The sequence below is a fragment of the Mustela lutreola genome, chromosome 1 (genome assembly GCF_030435805.1).
Source record: "Mustela lutreola isolate mMusLut2 chromosome 1, mMusLut2.pri, whole genome shotgun sequence".
Taxonomy (NCBI): domain Eukaryota; kingdom Metazoa; phylum Chordata; class Mammalia; order Carnivora; family Mustelidae; genus Mustela; species Mustela lutreola.
In genome coordinates, this window is record NC_081290.1 from 96,788,620 (window position 1) to 96,810,032 (window position 21,413).

Below are 21,413 nucleotides of genomic sequence, written 5' to 3' on the forward strand. Positions count from 1 at the left end.
TTAGGAAGTGATTAGGCCATGAGTGATATTAACACCTTTATAAAGGGTTTTATAAAAGGTGCTCCCAGAGCTCCTTACCTCCTTGCCACCCAGTTAGGAGACAAGAACTCTGCCAACTGGAAGAGGTCCTAATCTCACCTGACCCCAATCTTGGATTTCCAGCCTCCAGAACTGTGAGAGAGAAATTTCTGTTTTTTAGAAGTTACATAGGACTTTGTTATAGCAGCCTAAAGAGACAAAGACAAAATATGTGCCTGAAAGCTCCACACTCAGTGGGGAGTCTTCAGGAAGATTCTCTCCCTCTGTCCTTCTTACCTCAAATAAATAGAAAAATCTTATTAAAAAATATGCCTGAGAAAGTATTTGTTAACCCTATGATAACACAGCTCTTTATACTCATTTTACTTCAATGAATTCAGCACCTGTTCAGGACCAGGCCTCGACACCAATAAAGGGACACCATGCAAAAGCTTTGTTTTGAATGGAAAAGCAAAACAAGGAATAATTACTGTTAGACCAATAAGTAGGCATAGTTCCAAACGGAAGGCTCTTCCGCCAATGGATTTATTACTAAGGCAAAGTGGCAATGGCCAGGAGATAGAATGCTTTTTCAATCTTATAATTAATCCCTAAAATTCAGTATTGGTAGAAGGCAAAACTGGCCCCATTACCATAATAAATAAAGAAGTACATAGTCAACCAGTCCATCAATATGGCATACCAATGAAATACTGTGAAGAAAATTTGTTAAAATAAATGGTATTTTCACTCAAAAGATTGGAGATAAAGTGCTATCTTTCCTGAAACAAAATAAAAGCAAGCAAGACTACAACCTCACAGTTGTAATTACAACTAAAGACAATCTCAGTATGAGGAACTTCCATACCTGGGACATCATTCTGCTGTGTATTTTCCCTGCCCTGTCAGCATTTGGATTTTTACAGAGAGAAAAATACTTACAACTCTACCCAAGAAGAGCTGACTTTGAATTTGAAAGAATGTTGTTTTGGATAGATCAGAGCTGGGAGTTTCCATTATCCCCCACACCTCCTGGGATTTCTGCAGAGACAGCTCCTGCCCCTTATGCAATTAGCTCCAGGCAAATCTCCCTTACATATTGATAATTTCCATTTTTTTTTTAAAGATTTATTTGTCTATTTGAGGGGGGGGGGGGAGAAAAAGAACAGGGCATGAGGAGGAGAGGGAAAGGAAGAGAGAGAATCCTAAGCAGACTCTGCACTGAGCACAAAGGCCTACACGGAACTCCATTTCCGGAGAATATTCTCATGACCCTGAGATCCTGACCTGAGCCAAAACCAAGAGTCCCACACTGAACGGACTGTGCCACCCAGGCGCATCAACAATCTCCATTTTGAGAAAAGAATTTACTGCTTAAAAAAAAAAAGAAAAAAAACAGAAGAGTGAAATAAACTATATGCTGTTTTGTGTGTAAATAGAAATTAATGGAGTTTGATAGCCCTCTGCTGGATAAAAAGATTAAATCTTGTACAGGAAAGTACTATTTGAGGAATTCCGCTTCATGAGATTTAGAGGACTACGCTAACGCTTGCCTTAATATATATATAAATATATATATATTTTGTTTGTTTTGTTTAATGGATATTTTTCTGTTTTACAAAAGAGACAGGAAATATCCTTTCTGCCAAGCCATACAATGTAATATTAAAATAGAAGAATCAAATGCAGATTATAAATCCAAATATTGTGTAGGGCTTTTTTTTTAATAAAATAGAAATTAAAACAAAGCAAATAAAATCTGAGCACAAGCAAGGAATTTCTGAGTTCTCAGTTGTCACATCCCTAACTGGTATTTCTCTTAACCTCATTCTAGGCTAGATTGCTATATTTATTTATTTATTTATTTTTTAAAAGATTTTATTTATTTATTTGACAGACAAGAGATCACAAGTAGGCAGAGAGCAGGCAGAGAGAGACAGAGAAGCAGGCTCCCTGCCGAGCAGAGAGCCCGATGTGGGGCTCGATCCCAGGACCCTGGGATCATGACCTGAGCCGAAGGCAGAGGCTTTAACCTACTGAGCCACCCAGGTGCCCCGGCTAGATTGCTATATTTATAATTTTAAAAATTATTCATTGATGCAGTCTCCAACTGTACACTAATATGCATTAAGTCAGTTCTAGTCTTATAGACATCGAAGTAATACAGATCAGGCTTTTTGTTTAGAATAAGAAAATTTTTCAACATAATGGCAGAATCACTCCAGAATATTCAGCTCTTAATTTGGATATTAAATTTCTGAAGCATGCCAGGTCCTAGACTACGACTATCTTTACAAAAATTGTTTTACAAATGAACCCTCATGCTTATATCAAACCCAACCGGAAAATCACTGATACGGTGTTTGCAAACCTCAGTAGTAAGTTTTAAAATGAATGAGTCTTGAAATAGTCTCAAGACTATTTGGATCAATTTCCGATTAATTTTACCTCACATAGCTAATCTTTTTAAAATCCTGTCTTCCTCCTGGGGATAAAAATATATTATGTGTTTATTAAAAATTTTAAAAATAAAATTTAAAAAAAATCCTGTCTTCCTCTGTATTATTTAAAACTTTATTTTTAACCCTCTCTTCACATGCCTAGTCTCCATCTCTGCAGCTTCCTAAATCATTCCTAAGGTTTTTGCCTGGTGCACAGTCTCTTCAATTTCCCCACACTCATACACTTCCAAATTCTGCTAATCCTATCTTGAGGCAAAAAGGGATTAAGGAATTCCTGTCCAATTTGCCAGACTGTAGGATCAATTCACTTTTGCATCTCATTTTAGATAACTATGTTTATGCTTAGGTGTCAAAATGTAATCCCAAACTCGGTTGGTAAAATGCGTAGGACTTTAGAAGCGATACCTAGGGACAAGATTTGCCTGTTACCAACTGCCCATCATTCTAATGAATCTCCAAACCTCCCCTTCTGAATTTCTGTTTCCACTCTTTACCTGCCTGCTGGGGTACTGCAGTCATGTCCATTAGACCTTCTCAATCTGTTTGGATTATCACCTACTTCCTGGGGCTATTTTCTACAAACACCCAACCACCACTGACTATTTGAAGTCTAGCTATTTCCTATTTCTGCTGTTCATTGTCCTTAATTAGCCACGGCCAGGAGGGATCCCAGGATCCTGTAACAGCATTCCAACTGGTCTTAAGGGTTAACTTGCTCCAGTCTTGGTACTCTTTGCTTGCTGGCTTAACGGCCTTACAGACCCAAGCCGCCTGCAGCAGAACTAAACTTCTTTCCTTGAGATTTGTGGACCACTGGCCTTGAAGAGTGAAGAACCAGACTTTTCCAGCAGAAAAGGCCTGATTACATTTGAAAACAGCTGCCCCAGATGACAGTTTGTCTGTTCAGGGTCATGCCAACAAAAGACCAGCCCGGGTACCTGCTTCTCCTGAACATAGGCACCCTCCCTCCCTTTTTCCACACCTGGGTGGGGAAGATGGTCTTTGAGACATGAGGCTAACATCTCCCAGGCTTCCAGCTTCCCGAATAAAGCAGCCTTTCCTTTCCCACCATCGCTTGTCTTCTTGAGTACTGATATTCATGTGTTGACTAGCCCAACTTGAGTTCAGAATTGGTTCTCTGTCCAGTAACAATACTATACTTTTATCAAATTAGGTTCTTCACCCTCACCCATTATACCTTATTTTACTAATTTGAATTCACAGACTCACTTCACTTGCCTTTTTTTTTAATGACCCTACCTTCTCTTTCAGTTTTTTCTTATGTTTTTCACAATTATTTTCCTTTTCAAAGCAGCTGTCTAGATTTGTAAAGTTCTTTGTGATAATAAAGTTTATCAAAATTTTTAAAAGGGCAAAAACCTCCTTTTCTTTTTTTCCCCCTTTTCCTAGTCCAGAATTCCTACCATGCCTCCATCAAAATCACATACACACACACACCCATATACAAATGCACACACACACACACACACACACACACACACACCCATATACAGACAGCATCTAACTTTTGAAAAAAAAAAAGGATTCTGGTATTTCACTCAGAGAACAGAAACATTAGGTAGAGGTTCTACTCCCAGCTTATTATTGAAAAGAGAAACAGGGGGCATCTGGGTGGTTCAGTGGGTTAAGCCTCTGCCTTCAGCCCAGATCATGATCTCAGAGTCCTGGGATCGAGCCCCACATCGGGCTCTCTGCAGGGCAGGGAGTCTGCTTCCCCCTCTCTCTCTGCCTGCCTCTCTGCCTACTCGTCATCTCTCTCTCTCTCTCTCTCTCAAATAAATAAATAAAATTTAAAAAGAAAAATAAGAAAAGAGAAACAGGCCAGAGAATGATAATGTGGATAAAGGAGATTCACACGTCAGCCTGTTCTAACACTATCAAATACCACAGAACCCCAGATTTCTGAGATTATTGATATTTTAAAAATTACTGCCTGGATAAGCAGTTTGTGTATCTTCTGAGGGAAAGAATGACAGGTATGAAGAAAGAAGGGGACAAAAATAATAACTAATTTTTTTAACTTGCTAAAATTCAAATATTAGTCTTTTATTACAAAACTAGGCTTAATCTTCCTCTTGTTTTAATATTTAAATAAATGTCCAGATTTTCATACATATTCCATTTCCTGAAAAGTGACTGATGGATATGTCTAATGTACATACTCTATCAACTTTGTATAGCTGACATTTAAAACACTCACAATAAAAGCTTCTCCTCCTAAATGTTGATGAATCGTTAAAGGCACAAATAATATTCAGTAATGCATTTCCAGAAATCCTATGTGATTCGAAAGTACTAAGCACCTATTTTAACGGGATTTTGCTTAGTGCTAAACAGGATATTTTAGTCACTTAAAATAGATTCATGATGATGTATACTAGAGCAACTTCTGACTACTTTCAAAAGTTGTTAAAACATCACTAATATTTTCCTTTATTTCAAAAACAGACATTTTCCACTTCAAAGAACACTTTAGTCTTAGATAACACTATTTTTTTAAACAGTTGATGTTTTTGGACCATGAAGGCTATCAAATTCAGCCCATTCCTAGCCACTTACACCTTTATTTCTTAGCATTTAATGGCAAGTCTTTTCTGATATGAATATAAATGGCTTTTCTTATATGTTACAAAGAAATGAAATAAGTGAAAGAAGATGAAAAGTTTCAAGTCGCCTTGGTATAAATGCTATCATCGTATCTGTGTTCCACACTAAGATCAATTGCATTTTATGTTATGGATTACAGCAATACCAAAAAAAAAAAAAAAAAAAAAAAAAAAGCTCTACTTGTGATTTAATCTCATGAGGAGTAGACAAAACAAGGATATATTTACATAAGCTTGATGAAAAGTTCCCCTGGGGTCCCTACTGAATTTCAGATGTTTCAGATATTAAACAGATATTTTACAGTTGGATTTTCTAAGTAAATGAAAGCAATTAACTTAGGTAAATATAACAGGGAGGAAAAGTAATTCTGTGAACAGAACAAAGTAATTACATGTTGCATATATGCTGTATTAATTTTTTCTTCTGTCCTGTTTCATTCTTTCTGCCTTCCCTCTCTCTGCGACATCCTTTTCTTTTGGTCCAAAGAGGAGAAAACTTAAGACTTAAGGGCAAAATAACTTGGGATGTCAGTCATATAGCCAACATTAAAGGATGGTACAAAATAGTCTCACCACGTTCAAAATCCCCATGCATCATCAAGTTATTACTACTCCATCTCAGCACAGAAACCCCAGCAAACACTGATCTTTCTATTACCTCTATAGTGTCGTCTTTTCCAGAATATCATGCAGTTGGAATCAAATAATATGGAGCCTTTCAGACTTAGTCCTTTCACTTAGCAATATGCATGTAAGATCCCTCCATGTCTTGTTGTGACTTGATAGTTCATTTCTTTTGATCACTAAAGTGTTCCACTGTATAGCTGCAACAGTTTATTTATCTGATCACATATTAAGGGACATCTTGATTGTTTCAGGTTTTGCATAATTATGACTAAAGGTGCTATAAACATGAAAGTGCAGTGTCTTTTGTAGATAGAAGTTTTCATCTCATTTGGCTAAACACCTAGGCGCATAACTGCTGGATTGCATGGTAAACTATGTTCAGCTTTGCTAAGAAACTGTCAAACTGACTTCCCAAAGAACTGCTGTTTGTATTCCCACAGTAATAAAGGACGGTCCCTGTTACTCCACATCCTTACCAGCATATGATATTATCAGTTTTTTGGAATTTAAAAATTCTAATAGGTGTACATTAATGTCTCATTATTTTTTTTTGTAATTCTCTAAACATATAATAATGTCCAGCATATCTTAATATGCTTTATTTGCCATCTGTATTGTCTTTTTGAAAATACTTTTATCTTTTTTTCAAGATTTTATTTATGTGTTTGTCAGAGAGAGCATAAGCAAGGAGAGGGGCAGGCAGAGGGAGAAGCAGGCTCCCTGCTGAGCAAGGAGCCTGATGCAGGACTTGATCCCCAAACCCTGGGATTATGACCCTAGCAGAAGGCAGACATTTAACTGACTGAGCCGCCCAGACATCCCTGTACTGTCGTCTTTATTAAAGTGTCTGTTCCATTCCTTTGTCCATTTTTCATTTGAGTTGTTTGTTTTCTTATGGTTGAATTACTTTGAAGAGTTCTTTACATATTTTTTATATAAGTCCTTTATTCCAGGTATGTGTTCTGTAAAGATTTTTTTCCCAGTCTGCAGCGTGTCTTTTTATTCTTGTAATAGTGTCTTTTACAGAACAGAAGATTTAAATTTTAATGAAACCCTACTTATTAACTTTTGCTTTTATAGATCATGCTCTTGGTGTTATATCTAAAAGCCTAAGGTAACCTAGATTTTTTTCCATATGTTATCTTATAGAAGGTTGATGGTTTGGAGTTTTACAATTAAGTCTTGATCCATTTTGAGTTAATTTTTATGAAAAGTGTAACATTTGCATCTAGATTCATTTTTTGAATGCAGATATCCAATTATTTCAGTACCATTAGTTAAAGACTACCTTTTCCCTTGAACTACCTTTGTTCCTTTGTCAAAGATCAATTGACTATATTTGAAACAGTCTGTTTCTGAGCTCTGTATTCTGTTCCACTCACTGTGTCTATTTCCACTCCACTGTGTCTATTTGCTCACTAATACCATACTGTCTTCATTTCTGCAGCTCCTTAATAAGTCTTCAGGTTAGGGCACCTGTCTGTCAAATAAATAAATAAAATCTTAAAAAAAAATAAGTCTTCAGGTTGGGTCATCTCAGTCCTTTGACTCTTACTCTTCTTTAGTATTGTGTTGGTTTTTACGGATCTTTTGCCTTTACATGTAAACTTTGTTGTTGTTTATTCAGATTTTATTTATTTATTTAACAGAGAGACACAGTGGGTGAGGGAACACAAGCAGGGGGAGTGGGAGAGGGAGAAGCAGGCTTCCTGCTGAGCAGGGAGCCTGATGCGGGGCTTGATTCCAGGACCCAGGAATCATGACCTGAGCTGAAGGCAGATGCTTAACTGACTGAGCCACTCAGGCGCCCCTCTTGGCCAGTATTTTATTGAGAAATTTTACATCTATTTTCATGACAGATATTGGTTTATGGTTTCCCATTTTTGTTGTGTCTTTATCCGGTTTTGTTATCAAGGGAATGAATACTCGTCATCAAAGCATGCCATTTGACACAATTTGGTACAAAGATCACAGTCAAGAAATCAATCACATCATATAAATAATTCTAGCACAACACAGAGAGAAAGAGTGTCTCACTTTATGCTAATCCAATGAGATAAAAAGAAAAAGGAAAAGGAAAAGCACACTGGATCATTTTGTAAATAACAGAAAATCTTAGCCAGAAAAGAAATTAAAGGAGTGATAATATTTTGCCATACGGAGGGCTAAATAAAATAGCCCATGACAGCCTTAGAGGTGATTAATACCGGTTTAGCCCAAGGTTGACTGGTAGGCTGGGTGTTCCAGACGCCTGTTTGCATGGTACTGTGGCTAAGTCCACTTGTTTTTCCTTAATAGCTGTTATCCCTTCTTGCTTTGATAAAATCATCACAAGAAGAGTCAGGCACATGCTTGCCATAGTAAACACTGCACATTTTCCAGCCTCATCAGAAGCCAAGTGTGGTCATAAAACTATGTGATGTCCAGTAGGATTTTTTTAAAAGGATTTGCTTGGGACTTTTGGAAGTGTCCTTAAGGACAAAGCATGACTACCCCTCCCTACCTCTCTCCACTTTGCCGGACATGATGGTGAGATCTTGAACCATCAGTTCAGGCTATGAGGTAGAAGTCTCATGGTGAGGACAACAGAGCAGAAGAGAGGAGAGAATCCTGGACTTCTGACCCAGTAGAGTGTGCACCTTACCAGCCCCAGATTATTCGTGTCTCAATTTATTTTATGAGAAAGAAATGAACTCGTAAGTTATTTAAGTCACTCTTACTGTGGATCTTCACTGGTTCTAATGGCAAATCTATTATTTAATCAATTAATTCTAATTGATAAAGAGACCAGGGAGCCTTTTGATAAAGAACTCATCCAAATGGAAGAAGAAGCAAATCACAGGAGATTCATGCAGGAACATAAAACAGGAAGAGCTGGCTGCTGTCACAGACATTTAACTCCTTGTCAGCTCCCAAATCTTCTGCATATTTGAACTTTATGAAGAATTGGGATGGGGGCGCCTGGGTGGCTCAGTGGGTTAAGCCACTGCCTTCGGCTCAGGTCATGATCTCAGGGTCCTGGGATCGAGTCCCGCATCGGGCTCTCTGCTCAGCGGGGAGCCTGCTTCCTCCTCTGTCTCTGCCTTCCTCTCTGCCTACTTGTGATCTCTCTCTGTCGAATAAATAAATCAAATCTTAAAAAAAAAAAAAAAAAGAATTGGGATGGATTTTGTAAGGCACTGGGGCACAAATGTGGACGACTACATTACTTCAATCACCCTTCAACATAATACAATGGGGGATGAATTTCAATCATGTAACACGTATCCTTGGCACCTGAAGTGTGCTGGTGACTCAGTGGAGCCTGGAGATAGAGCAGTGGGAAGTGAAAGAAAAGGAACGATGTGTTCAGACACTCTACAGCAGCTGATGAGATGGTTCACACGACTCGTTCATAAGCACATGTTAGACGCCGCCCCCACCCCGGAAATGCCCCCACTCCCTCCAAAAAGAAATAAAAGAGTGGTGAATGGGGCAAGAAGAGCAGGATTTTCAGGAGACTGCAATGCTATCACAGGTCATCAAAGAAAATATGTGACCATTAAACTGACTTCATTTGTATCCACAGGTGAAGAGACCTAAGAAAATCTGGACATGTTCCAGACATGGTCTCCATCTGCCATTGTCTAAATTACAGTTAACTAATACAAACCCTCAAGGACCAAAAGTATAAAAGAACATAAATGTGAACATACATAGACAGTGAGATGTAAATAAAGATTCCAGAGTTCCTGCCCTTGGCTAGAAATCAGAAGGAAGAAAGGTACTGATGGCGGCCTGGAGGGGGTGAGCAGAAAAGTCTGAGAAAAAATGAGTGGTGGTGCAGATATTCATGCCTCACTCATAACTGGTCCTGGCCAATCCAAGTATCTGAAGTTCTCTTTTTCCTATGCTGAAGGATTTGATTTTCTACAGAAGAACTGTTATTACACTTATAAAAGAAAAACGCAATATCTGCTTCACTTATTCTAACCTAGACTATTGCCCTGGTTTCCCTCATTTTTTTTTTAAGATTTTATTTATTTATTTGACAGACAGAGATCACAAGTAGGCAGAGAGGTAGGCGGTGGGCGGCGGGGGTGGGGGGAGCGGGCCCCCTGCTGAGCAGAGAGCCTGATGTGGGTCTCAATCCCAGGACCCTGGGATCATGACCCAAGCCGAAGGCAGAGGCCTAACCCACTGAGCCACCCAGGGGCCCCTGGTTTCCCTCATTTTATTTATGATTCCTCTTTCTACTGCTGTGGACGACAGACTAAAAGAGAGAAATACTAGCAAGAAAGGACATGCCAAAACATAGTATTTTAAGATCTGTAATAGTTCTTGTCTCCATGCCTGTTACTAATCACAGGCAAACCTCCCAGTTACCTATATTCACCATTAAAATCACTTCACATGAACAATGCCATTGTTCTGTGGATCCTTAATTTTTACTTATATAGGTGTAATTTCAGAGTTTCTGGAGTATTTAACCAAAATTAAAAGCCATAAGAAAAAAAAAGGCACGAAAGAAAAAACAGGTAATACAATAAAGATCTATTTTGAGGAAGTATCCGCAAAGCAGAGAGAAGATAGCCAGGGAGAAGTCAGTCTCTTCTCTTAGAAAATGAAAATCAGCGTAAATCTTCCTCTAGGAAAAGGTTCTGAACAACAATCACATGAAAGCTTCTGCTAGCATCAGAACACTTTTTCCAGATGGGGGAATCCCAAGGTTAGAGGAAGACAGTTCCCACCTCCTGTGGTGGACCTTCCATTTCACCAGTCCTGCCAATTAATGCACGTGTATGATCTTAGCCAACATGGAACGGCTCTTCCCTAAACCTCACCTGTTGATTTGAATCGAGCGGCCTTGCTGTTCTTCAAAGACACCACTGGAGGCCAGTCATGCTACAGTTTGCACTCCAGCCACACCCCAGATTCTAAAATGAATAGATCCAAACTACAGTTGGAAAACAATGCTTTGGGACTACACACAAATAAATTTTGTGTGTATTCAAGTCTCATTTTAATGTTTAAATTCAACCCAGTAGTAAAAAATCTTTCCTGGAGAAAAAATGGAATCTGGTTCTGATTTCAAGGAAATACCTCCATCAATCCAAAGATCAATAAATATGTTGATTATCTCGATTGTGGTGATGGTTTTACGGTTTATATTTATGTCAAAACATCCATTTGTACACTACACTAAATATGCACACTAAACAACTATGTCAATTATATCTTTAAAAGCTGCTAAAAAGGGGTGCCTGGGCAGCTCAGTCAGCTAAGCAGGTCATGATCCTGGGGTCCTGGGATCCAGCCCCACATCAAGTCTGGCATAGAGCCCCCATGGGGCTCCCTGCTCAGCAGAGAGCCTGCTTCTCCCTCTCCCTCTGCCTGTCACTCTACCTACTTGTACTCTATCTCTCTGTCAAGTAAATAAATTTTTAAAAATCTTAAAAAAACAAAAAAAATCTGCTAAAAAAAAAAAGATAACTGAGACCCACTGTAGCTTTAACTTTATATATATATTCATGAGAGTAATATACTGTTTTCTATGACAGTAAGTTCTTTCTGGGCCTCTTGGTGCTGAGGTAATTATTTTAAATATATAATCAAAGGTTTTCAGTTAAATGTCCAAATGTTTAAACTTTATGTAAGTGGGATTCCCTCAAGACCATCTCTTTCCTAATGACTTAAAGTCTCTGCCTCAGAGATAAGTTGATAAGAGTTTTTACTTATTTATGAATCTAATGATTAAGCAAAATAGCATCCCCTTGGTTTTTAAGAAACTATTCTTTTTAAATCACAGAGCAATTCAATAGAATATGACTTGCAGATACATTAAAATAAGCAGGAAAAAATGACTTTATTTAATTTGCAATCATTTCAACATCCAATTCAATTTAAATATTTATTTAGTGAGGGACACCTGAGTGGCTCAGTCAGTTGGGCATCTGCCTTTAGTTCAGGTCATGATCTCCGAGTCATGCATTCAAGCCCCTTATTAGGCTCCCCACTCAGTGGGGAGTCTGCTTCTTTCTCTCCCTCTGTCCCTCCCCCTTGCTCATGCTCTCTCTCTCCCTCAGATAAATAAATAAAATCTTAAAGAAACAAGCAAAGATTTATTTAGTGCACTGGCCACATGTTCACCAGGAAAATTTACCATCACTAATTGAGAAAGAGAAACAAAACCAACCAACTATGGAAGGTTCAAGAATTCTATTCATTTGTGAGAGTATCATTGTACACTCAGGTCCAACACAAACACTGGCTGAATTAATTACGAATGTGAGACAGATTTTCATCAAAGAAGAATCACAGTGAATTCCAAATACTTCTTAGTTATCATAAAGTTGATATTTTGCTACAAACTCTATCACTAAAAAAGGCAAGCAACAAATTTCAATGTATTTTCAAAAGGAGAACAATTAGGGTGAAGTCACTGCCTTTCATCCAGTGAAGATTTGTGGCAAGCTTGCAATGATTCAGCCAGTGTGGTCACATAGCGACTGGACAATAAGGTGATAGAAGAGAGGACAGAAGACTTTTATCCGAAGCTTTAATAAATGTGTCGATACTATTTATATAATGAGCAGACTTTCAAATAGCAAAATATTTCTTGTAGAAATAATGAATTTGGGATTAAATAGAGAGAGAGCATATATTTGTGGCTGAAACAGTAATTTAATAACCTGGAAGATTCTGAAGCTTCTAAAATTTTCCAACATCAATGCCACAAAACAGTAGTCATCCCAAATTCCTATCACAGATTCTTATAGATTAAGATGACATATGCAGGGGCACCTGGGTGGTTCAGTTGGTTAAGCAGCTGCCTTTAGCTCAGGCATGATCCTGGGGTTTTGGGATTGAGCCCCGCATCAGGCTCCCTGCTTCTCCCTCTCCCACTCCCCCTGCTTGTGTTCTGTTTCTCACTGTGTCTCTCTCTGTCAAATAAATAAATAAAAGTATAAAAAAAGAGAGATCTAGCATATGTACAGTGACACTGGGGTGGCTTAGTGGGTTAGGCTTCTGCCTTCGGCTCAGATCATGATCCCAGGATCTGAGCCTTGGAGCCTCTGGAGCCTTGGGCTCCCTGCTTCTCCCTCGGCCCTTCTCCCTGCTCAAGCTCCTTTTCTCCTTCTCTCTCAATACAGAAATACAGAAATAAAATCAAATACAGAAATAAAATCTTTTTAAAAATAGCATATGCATAATTATTGTGTTTTGCCAGTTCTATAAAAATCCATAGAGTAGTACTATAAGTATTTTAAAGCACTTAATATTCTAATTACCATAAAAGCCAAAAAATTAAATGACAGGTTAAAGGTCAAAAGAATTGGGACCAGGGGCACCTGGGTGGCTCAATTTGGTAAGCGGCTGCCTTTGGCTCAGGTCGGGCTCCCTGTTCCGTGGGGAACCTGCTTCTCCCTCTACCTCTGCTGTTCCCTCTGCTTGTGCTCTCTGTCAAATAAATAAATAAATAAATAAATAAATAAATCTTTAAAAAGAAAAAAAAGAACTGTGACTGGATTACAGCTTGTCCAATCCCCATGCCAGTGTTTTTTCAACTGGGCATTTTAACTCTTAGAAAATTTTGCTTCTTTTAATTTTTCAGTTCTTTTTTTTTTAGATTGGTTCCATGCCCAGCAAAGAGCCTAATGTGGACCTTAAACTCATGACTCTGAAATCAAGACCAGAGCCAAGATAAAAAGTCAGACTCTTAACCACCTGAGCCACCCAGGTGCCCCAATTTCTCAATTTTTAAAAGCATATCTATATTGGTACAACCACTTTGAAAAAGAGTTTTGCAATATGTCATGAAGTGGAGAATATGGAAAAAAGCACATTTATATATCTGTATAGGAAATTTAGGAAGAAATTTATTATTCAACTTGCCATATAATCTATAATATAGTACATTAGGGAAATAACTAAAATAACAACAGCAATCATTTATTAACTATATAATACATGCAGACAGTATTCTACAAACCTTACAACTATTACGTCATTTAATTCTTACAATAATATAAGGTAGGCATTATTAGTACCTCTACTTTACAGGCAACTAAACAAAGATTACAGAGCTAACTTGTTCAAAATCAATGTATACTAAGTGGTAAGAATGAAGGAAATTAAAATACAGAGAATAGTAAGTGATTTATTCGTATTTATACAACTAATTACTAACGGAATACAAAAGTTTTAGCCCAGGGCTTTTCAAATTTTAGTGCACATCTGAATCATCTGTTGATGTAAACATAGATTCCCTGGGTCTGGGCTGGCACCGGAGATTCTGCATTTCTTTCTTTTTTTTTTAGATTTTTTTTTTTTTAATTCATCTGACAGAGATCACAAGCAGGCAGAGAGGCACGCAGAGGCGGGGCTGGGGGGGTAGACTCCCTGCTGAGCAGAGAGCCCGATGTAGGGCTTGATCCCAGGACCCTGGGATCATGACCTGAGCCGAAGGCAGAGGCTTTAACCCATTTCTTACAAGCTCTCAGGTGATGTCCATGCTCTTGGTCTATTGCCAAATTACAAATAGCAAGGATTCGTACCATTGTTTTTGCCTGTATATTAAGTTACTTCTTCTCACTATTTCTTCCTTGTGTTTACTAAGTTTAATATTTATTAAATTCCAGTCCTCACAGTCAGGAAGGAGGGCAGTTTTGCCCTCTAAGAGGTATTGTATAAAATGAAGTATATACTTGGACAAAGTAGATGGTAATCTTGTGGCCAGATACTATTCTGAAGAAATTAAAATATTCTAATCTTAATTTTTATCTTTGCACATGACCACATTGAAAAAATAATTTTGAGAATGTACATGGGCTCTACTCAGCCATCTTAGAAGAGAAAAATAATGCTTTTATAAAAAGATTTCTTTATTTATTTGAGAGAGAGAGAGGAATATAGAGGAATATAGAGAGTGGGGAGGGCCAGAGGGAGAAAAAGACTCCCCACTGAGCAGGGAGCCCAGTGCATTTTGGGACTTGATCCTGGGATTCCAGGATCATGACGTGAGCCAAAGGCAGTCATTTAACTGACTGAGACATCCAGGCGCCCAAAAAATAATTTTTAGAGTGGAAACACATGATTTTATTTTATGAGGAAAATCCACAGTTTCCACCAATCTTTGTATTGATGGATTTTGTTTTTATATCTGTCATTACACTATGACTATAAATATTTACATTTCATACAAAATATTCCAAAAGCCCAGTAATGTTTAGACTCTTGCACTTTGTAACAATGTCTAAAAACCCAGGCCTTTGGGAAATTCTTTGGACTGGATGTATGTCTGAGAAAGACAACCCAAGAGGTGGTAGAAGAGAGTGACTAAGATCAGACATGGAGATAAAACTGCCAGGAAAAAAAAAAAAAAATCCCTCTACTCTGTAAATATAGACAAATTTTATTTCCTCTCTATGCCTCAATATTCTCCTCTATGAAGTGGGGGTGTCACACAGGGATAATGACTTAATTAGTGTGGAATTCTTAAAATACTGCACATAATAAGTACTCAATAATGTTAGCTATTATTACTCAAAACAAATCTGGATAATTTTCAAAATTATTCATGTTGATCTATTTCATTTCTTTGTTTCAGGAAGTTGAACTGCCACCATTTGTTAATTTTTCTTTCTAATCAATCTTAAAATTGCCAGTTGGTGTGAAAATCATTAACTGTACTCTGAGAAAAATTTAATCATGACAAACACAACTCAGAACCTTTAAAAAAAAATACAGACATCAAGTGTCACCTCTTACCAAGACTATGGCCAATCCAAAATTCAATCAAAGAATTGGACTACTATTCAGTTTGCCTAAATTTCTGAATTCAGAATTCCAGGCAATCTGGAGTTATAATTGTTTTTCTCCATTCTTTGAAGTCGTTTTACAGGAATATAGAGAGCAGTCAAAATTGCAGGCTCTGTTGGATTGGACATGGATACGATGCTGAGGATGATGGATAAGCAGCATTTTTAAAGCAGCAGGTGCAATCTGTGCTGAAGTCTTACTGCCAAAACCCAGTTTTATGGTCTGGCTCATAGACGGGCTGACTCTGCATCACGGTTATTCAGAGCATGAACAGGAGGCAGATAAATGGAACTCTTGCATTCATCTTTTCACTTTGCACCCCTATACCGGAGAGTCTCCACTCATTGTCACTGATGTACCATCGATATGCCGAGGGGAAACCCCCAGATTCTTTAGTTATCAAACATCAGGGTGTTTGACTCTTTTCAGCCATAATTCTGTCACTGTTTCAAACTCAAATGCCTCACACAGGCAAGCAGGCTATGCAAGTATGGGAAGTGGGGTCAAGGTAATATTTTTTGACGCATCCATACATTTTTTTAAATTTAACTATGGTTGAAGCATGATTTTACATTAGCTCCAGGTACACAGCATAGTGATTCAACAACTGGATACAGGATGCAATGCTCACATGTGCACTGTTTTTAACACCGTCTGTCACCATGCAACGCTATTGCATGACTATACCATTGACTATATTCTGTATGCTGTACCTTTTATTCTCGTGACTTCTTTGTTCCATAAACGGAAACCTGTATCTCCCAAGATTGTTAATTTGTAAGAACTTCTTCCTAAATAAAGTCCCAGAATCTCACCCAGCCCTCCCTTAGAAAGAAATCCCTGGAGGATCTCAGTTTTGTAGCACCACTTAGGTTTCCCATTTTATAACTCATTTTAGCACACTGCAACAATATTTTGGGATGCCAAAAGGAATTAGATTTTAGAAGAAGGAATTAGGATTGAGTTATCTGGCATTTCTGCTTTAGTCAGGATGATTCCATGTCCATAATATGATTCCACAGACTTCTTGGTGTGAGAGTGTCTGGGTTTAATACTATTAACTACCCAAAGGATGGCAAGACTTTGACTTCACACAACTTTTGCTCATTGCCTGATTCTACACACACAAGCAACAAAGCGTTTAATTTTGAAAAATCACATTTTATTACATTTCAGAAAACCAATTATGCTTCTGAGGCTTGAGGAAAATTTCTATGCCCTATGAGTTACAGATTATGTCTCAAATCTCTTTTTCCTTTATTTTTAATCTATAAAAAACCCCTTTCAACTGTAAATCCTAGCATCTTCTATAAATCTTAATAACACCTTAGCTTACAGAGGGCTCTATTTATAGGCTTTCACACTCATTTTTCTTCTTTCAAATATCTTCTTCACAATGGTAAAGTAGGACAAAATTAGAAGACACATTTAAGAATCTAAAACCTGACTTTCTAACATTTTGAAGTGCTTTGGTAATAGTGCGACATAATACAACATCTTAAAAAATTAAAAACAGAAAAGAACAGTGGCTGATTAAATATGGTCATAGAATATTTAAAGCTCCTCCCATCAAGAGATAATCATGAGATAAAATCTATTTTCCATCTGTTAAACCTGGGCCGGTCTTATGACTTGTTTTGACTAACAGAATGTAGGGAAGTGACACCATGAGAGTTCTAGAGTTCTAGAGCCTAGTTCTTAAGACATCTTGCAACTTCCATTTTCACCTTCTTGGAATGCTGCCCTGAGACAGCTCTATAAGAAAGCCAGTGGAGCCTACTGGAGTAGGAGAGAATTGAAATTGTTGTTGTTTTAAACCATCAAGTGTTGGAGTGGTTCATTATGCTATGAAAATTAACTAGAGCAGAACTAAGGATCAGAAAGATCAAATGATGCATTTAAACAGAACTGATAGGTGACACCATGCACATTAGAGCCAGAAAATCCTGGATTCTAATTAATGATACAATTAATGATAATAATGATAAAGAAGCCATCCAACTTCTCTGAGCCTCAGTTTGCACACTGGTGTAATATGGTGCTAACTTTGTCTAGCAATTGTAGCAGGTCAATGAACTAATGTGTTCCACTAGCAGAAGGCCCATATGCAGATAAATGTTAGTTTCCATCCCAGCTCAGGCCATCTGACTTGTTTCAGTGTCTTTTGGAGACATCAAAGGTTCTTCTTTTCTAAATACCATTTTGTAAAAGATTAATATTCCGAGGTTTTTGAGATTTGTTACATGAAGTCCATTCAAATAAGACTATGATCAAGCTTTTAGACACTTGAGGCCAATTGTCGATGGTGGTGTGCTCTAAAAGTCTTCACCTTGTATTGGTAAACACTTCCACTGCAGAGTTACGTTCGAAAATGAAGGATGACGCTAATACTAATGAAAGCCCTCTCATCGAGCCGAAAAGGCGCCTGTGAAAACTCCCAGTGACCCAATTGCGCCTCTTAGGGAGCTGCCTGCTCCTCTAGAGAACCCCACAGTCCCTGAGCTCAAGTTCTATACAGCCTGCAGTTCCCAAAACATTACTTGTTCACCATAGTACTTATTATAATGAAGAGCATCAAGGGATAGCTGACACAGCAATTCAAACATATAAAAAAAAATTCATGGTTTCTGATTTCTTACAGACAGCATACAATGCTATTCTGGGAATTCTAGAAGCATTTCAATCTTCAAAAAGAGTACCCATGAGGTTTTGCAGATGCCACCAACACTGCTGCCACCTAGCCAAGGTCAACCCACCCTGTTCTTGGACATGGCAGTCAAGGACAAGCCTCTTGGCTGCACTGCCTGCAAGCTATTTGCAAAAAAAAGGTTCCAAAGACAGCAGAAACCTTTGGCATTCTGAGCGCGGGGACTTGGTTATAAGGATTCCATATTTCACAGAATTATTTGGGAATTTATGTGTCAAGGTAGCAATTTCACACACCATAATAGCACTAGTGGCAAGTGCACCTACAGGGGAAAATTAATTGATGAGGACTTCATCCCAAAGCGTACAGGTCCTGGTATCTTGCCCATAGCAAATACTAAACCCAATACAAATGATTCCCAATTTTTTATCTGCACTGCCAAGACTATGTGGTTGATGGCAAGCATGTGATCTTTGGCAAAGTGAAAGAAGATATGAATATTGTAGAAGCCATGGAGTGCCTGGGGTCCAAGAATGTCAAGAACAGCAAGTTCATCATCGCTCACTGTTGACAACTCAAATAAATCTGACTTGTGCTTTATCTTAACTATCAGACCATTCCATTACTTCTGTAGCTCAAGAGAGCACCCTTCCACCACCATTAATAGGCAATATCCTATAATCTTTGGGTTCTCACTGCCATTCTTTTGGGTCCACCTTTCCCTATCTCCCTCCAAGTCTAGCAGGATTGCAGAGTTACATATATTATAAAATAAAAACTAAACCAAACAGAGAGTACCAATGAAACCAGTTTGAAATGAAATCTGTTGAGGTTCAGAGGATAAAATAGCACATTGGGAAAGTTTATGTTCAGCATCTAGTGTGTATATATATATATATAAGTATATATATACACACACACACATACACATAACTAGATTAGTGTGTATATATACATATGCATATGTATATATACATATATATACATATATATACATGCACATACACTAGATACTATATATATAATAGCACATTGGGAAAGTTTATGTTCAGAATAAAGTTTACTTTCAGTATCTAGTGTATGTGGATGTATATATATATAAAATACTATATACTACACACACACACATGCACACACATATATACACACATATATGAATTCATTTCTAAAGGTTTCCAGCCAGGGTGGAAGATAATAGAGTAAATAAATTTTAAACAATAATAACAGTCATTCAAAATATGTGAAATCTCTTGAAAAGTAATATAACTTGACCAAGGAATTACAGTTAAAGATATATTACTACATGTATTTCTAGAACTTATAGAAAGTCAATGTTTTTGAGGAAACTAGGAAACACATTATTTTTTTAAAATAAGTATTAACATACATATAACTTTGAGATCTTGATTTGTTGCTCAAAAACTGAAAATCAAAGTAGCTTGGGAAATGCTCTTTATTTGCTTCAACTGAGGAAATAGATAACTCCTCTCCCTTTGATGTTACTAATTGATGGTTAACAATTTCCCCTGCTTTTAAAGAGTGGCAAAAAATCATAGAGAAAAACAATGAACTTAATGCAGTGAATAAAATTTTAAACTTTTATAGAATAAAATAACTCAAATTAAAAAAGAAAAACATGTGAAGTGTGTAAACCTGGAGATTCACAGACCTGTATCCCTGGGGATAAAAATACATTATATGTTTAAAAAAAAAATTTTTTTTAAATATTTTATTTATTTATTTGACAGACAAAGATCACAAGTAGGCAGAGAGAGAGAGGAGGAAGCAGGCTCCCCACTGAGCAGAGAGCCCGATGCGGGGCTCGATCCCAGGACGCTGGGATCATGACCTGAGCCGAAGGCAGAGGCTTTAACCCACTGAGCCACCCAAAAAAAAAAAAAAAAGGAAAAGCAGTCTGAAATACTTTATTGTAATGTTTGAATTTTTTTTTTTAACTTGGGAACTTCGTAATTTTGTTCTGTTTTCTAGCTTCACTTCCCATGATTCTCCAAAATACGTTTTTAAAAATCTCACTAAACATTATTTTTTTAAGATTTTATTTATTTTTTTTTTCAGAGAGAGCACCAGTAAGGGGAGTGGCAGGCAAAGGGAGAAGCAGGTTCTCCACGGAGCAAGGAGACCTATGTGGAACTCAATCCCAGGACCCTGGGATCATGACCTAAGCCAAAAGCAGATGCTTAACCAACTGAGCCACCCAGGCGTCCCTGAGTAAACATTTTTTAAAATAATTTATTTTTAAGTAATCGCTACACCCAATGTGGGGCTCAAACTCACAATCCAAAAATCAAGAGTTGCACAGTTTTCCAACTGAGCTAGGAAGGTGCCCCATAAATCTCATTAAACATTTTCCGAAACCTAAAATATGCCAAGACGTTTCACAACTCGTTGGCTTTGGTGTGTGATACCCTCTACATCTAGAATACCTTTTCTTACCTTCTTTTCCTAGAAAATTCCTCTCACCCTCCAAACTCCATTTCAGCATCCTTGCCTCCCCGGCACAGTTAGTTATGCTACTCACTACGCTTTGTTCTTTTCCTCATAATGGCACCTAACACATTTTATTGAAATTCCCTGCTTATACATATGTGGGCTGTTTGAAAACCAATTTCTGGCAGTTAAAGGCTGTTTTATTCACGTCCATATTCCTGTCACCCTACATATACCTGCCACCAACAGTGCACTCACAGTGTGATTCCTGGTGACCTCCGACCATTCTCCTTCTTGCTCTCTATGTTTCAGACTTACTGGCTCTTCTGCTCCACACTGAGCCTGCCAAGCAAGTTCCTTTCTCAAGCACAGACACTTCCCATTTCCTCTGCCAGACATGGACTCACCCTATAGCCACAGAGGTAACCCCCTCACATTTCTTAGGTCTCTGATCAAATATCACCCCCTCAGAGGAGTCTTCCTTTCTTTAGCCACTCCAGTTTATATACCCACTCCACACTCTCTATCCTCTTCCTGGGCTTTAGTTGGCTTCATAGCATTTACTGCCCTCTGACATTACTGATCTATTGGTTATTGTGTCAAATGCCTAGCCTCCCCGCCCTCCCTCCATGGAATATAATCACCATAGGGGTAGGGATTTTATTTTATTCACAGCAGTTTCCCCCTGTACCTCAAACATGCCCTATCACAGGACAGGTACTTAATCAACATTTGCTAAATACATAAATGATAAATGTTCGAGTTACACTGAACTGCAACTAC

General features: G+C 37.9%; 1 protein-coding gene and 1 pseudogene across 11 annotated transcripts in view; one reads left to right on the forward strand and one right to left on the reverse strand.

Annotated features, from left to right (window-relative positions):
- The window catches only part of LOC131818660 (peptidyl-prolyl cis-trans isomerase A-like), a 28,615-nt pseudogene extending 9,850 nt beyond the window's left edge, over positions 1-18,765 (forward strand).
- ANK2 (ankyrin 2) overlaps positions 1-21,413 on the reverse strand; it is a 330,750-nt gene that overhangs the window by 270,858 nt on the left and 38,479 nt on the right. The window lies entirely within an intron of this gene.